The sequence below is a fragment of the Pan troglodytes genome, chromosome 3 (genome assembly GCF_028858775.2).
Source record: "Pan troglodytes isolate AG18354 chromosome 3, NHGRI_mPanTro3-v2.0_pri, whole genome shotgun sequence".
Lineage (NCBI taxonomy): Eukaryota > Metazoa > Chordata > Mammalia > Primates > Hominidae > Pan > Pan troglodytes.
In genome coordinates this window covers 72,619,769-72,623,026 of record NC_072401.2, presented here as the reverse complement: position 1 = coordinate 72,623,026, position 3,258 = coordinate 72,619,769, and positions in this window count along the sequence as shown.

The following is a 3,258-nucleotide window of genomic DNA, read 5'->3' as shown; positions in this document are numbered from 1 at the left end:
TCTTTAGCAGCTGTCATTATTATTTTAGAGACAGAGTCTTGCTGGCATTATCTTCCCCATTTTGCTCATGGAGAAACTGAAATAAGAAAATTATAGTCTGACTTTGACAAGCACAGATTTGCTCTGTTAACCCTGCTATGGGAGCTGGTGGAGGGAAGGTTGGAGGTGAGGTGATTGGCTGTGGTCTAGACCAGTTTTCAAACTAACTTCCTCAAGCAGATCTTAATAGGTGGCTAGATGTGCCTGACCTTCTTTGACTGCAATCCAGGCTGGAGTGCAGTGGCGTGATCATAACTCACTGCAGCATCCAACTCCTGGGCTCAAGGGATCCTCCCACTACTGCCTCCCAAGTAGCTGGGAGTACAGGCATGCACCACTATACCTGACTTATCTTTTAAAACACTTTTTTTTTTTTTTTGTAGAGACAGGGTCTCACTTTATTTCCTAGGCTGGTCTTGAACTCTTGGCCGCAAGAAATCCTCCCACCTAGGCCTCCCAATGTGCTGGGATTGCAGGCATGAGCCACTGTGCCTAGCCCCATCAGCAGTTATTTAAAACGTCATTGGTATTTATTATCATTATTAATTATGTTTGCTATCATGGATACTAAATATCCGCCCATCTAGATCTATTACCCTGATCTAAAATTCTAAGTTCTAACATCACCAAAAAGAACTTGAGAGGAAATGCCTTTCCATAGCCAGAAAACTTGAAGCTGAAGGGATTTTGATTTGCTCAAAGGTATTCTGTGAGTCCTTTTTATCTGTCTTCATGATCTGGACCCTATAGCTATAAGCTTTCATGTGGGGAATAGTGCTTCAAAATGAAGTGACCATTTACAATATGAGTCCCCAGTGCAATATCCCTCCTTGGGTAATATTAGGTACTATCTTGGCTCATTTCATCAATATCTTTTTTGACTAGTCTCTTATTGATTGCCCCAAGTTGTTAACTTCAGATGATACAATTAAAACACAAAGAAAACTGGTTGCAAAGAAAAACTGCAAAATTGTTTTAAATGTTTTTCTTTTTTTAATTTTAAGAGCTTTAGGGGTACAGGTGTTTTTTGGTTACATGGTTGAATTGTATAGTGGTGAAGTCTGGGATTTTAATGTACCTGACACCTGAGTGGTATACATGGTACCCAAAAGGTAGTTTTTCATTCCTTACCTCCCTCCGAATGTCCTCCTTTATGAGTTTTCAAAGTCCATTATACCACTGTGTATGACTTTGCCTACTCATAGCTTAGCTCCACTTATGAGAACATGCAGCATTTGATTTTCCATTTGAGTACATCACTTAGGAAAATGGTCCCCAGTTCCATTCAAGTTGCTACAAAGGACATAGCATAAAAAACATCCTTTTTGGTGATTGAGTAGTATCACATGATGTGTATGTACACCGCATTTTCTTTATCTACTTGTTGGACTCTTAAGTTGATTCCATATCTTTGCAATTGTCAATTGTATTATGATAAACACACATGTGCAGGCACCTTTTTGATATAACGGCTTTTGTTTTCTTTGGGTAGATACTCAGAAGTGGGATTGCTGGATCAAATGGTAGTTCCTTTAGTTCTTTAAAAAATCTCTATACTGCTTTCCATAGAGGTTGTACTAGTTTACATTCCCACCAACAGTGTATAAGCATTCCCTTTTTACCATATCTATCTGTGCCAACATCTATCATTTCTTGACTTTTTAATAATGGCCATTTTGGCTGGGGTAAGGTGGTATCTCATTGTGGTTTTAATTTACATTTCTCGAATGATTAGTGATGTTGAACATTTTTTTTCATGTATTTTTGGCCATTTGTATATTTTCTTTTGAGAAATGTCTATTCATATCACTTGCCCACTTTTAAATTTAATTGTTTTTTTTCTTGCTGATTTATTTGAGTTCCTTGTAGATTTTGGATAACAGTCCTTTGTTTGATGTAAAGATTTTCCCCCAGCCCATAGATTGTCTGTTTACTCTGATGATTATTTCTTTTGCTGTTCAGAAGCTTTTTAGTGCAATTAAGTCCCATATATTTATTTATTTAACGTTTTGCTTCATTTGCTTTTGGGGTCCTAGTCATAATTTTTTTGCCTAAGCCAATGTCCAGAAGAGTTTTTCCCAGATTTTGGTCTAGAATTTTGATGGTTTCAGTTCTTAGATTTAAATCTTTAATCCATCTTGAGTTCATTTTTTTATATGGTGAGTGATAGGGATCCAGTTTCATTCTTCTAGATGTGGCTTGCCAATTTTTAGCACTGATTATTGAGTAGGGTGTCCTTCCCCCAGTTTATGTTTGTGTATGCTTTGTCAAAGGTCAGTTGGTTGTAAGTATTTGGCTTTATCTTGGGGTTCTTTGTTCTGTATCACTGGTCTATGTATACAATTTTATACCAGTACCTTACTGTTTTGGTTACTATTGCCTTGTAGTATAATTTGAAGTCAGGCAATGCGATGCCTCCAGATTTATTTTTCAAGCTTAGGATTGCTTTGGCTATTTGGGTTCTTTTTTGGTTTCATATTAATTTTAGGATGTTTTTTCTAAGTCTGTGAAAAATGATATTGGTATTTTAATAGGAACTGCACTGAATCTATAGATTGTTTTGGGCAGTGTGGTAATTTTCACAATATTGATTCTTCCAATCTATCAGCAATGAGATGTATTTCCATTTGTTCGTATCAACTATGATTTCTTTCAGCAGTGTTTTGTAGTTCTTGTAAATATCTTTCAACTCCTTGCTTAAATATATTCCTAAGTATTTTATAATTTTTTTGGTAGCAATTGTAAAAGGAATTGAGTCCTTGATTTGATTCTCAGCCTGCTCGTTGTTGGTGCATAGCAGTGCTACTGATTTGTGTATATTTATCTTGTAAATCTGAGACTTTACTGAATTCATTGATCAAATCTAGGAGTCTTTTGGATGTGTCATTAGGGTTTTCTATGTAAATGATCATATATCAGTGAACAGCGATGGTTACACTTCCTCTTTTCCAATTTGAATGCCATTTATTTCTGTCTCTTGCCTGATTTCTCCAGCCAGAACTTCCAGTACTATGTTGAATAGAAGTGGTGAAAGCTGGCATCTTCGTCTTGTTCCAGTTTTTAGGGGGAATGCTTTCAACTTTTCCCCATTCAGTATGATATTGGCTATGGGTTTGTCATATATGACTTTTCTTATTTTGTGGTATGTTCTTTCTATGCCTAGCTTATTGAGGCTTTTTATCATAAAGGGATGTTCATTGTACTGAATTTTTTCTGCGT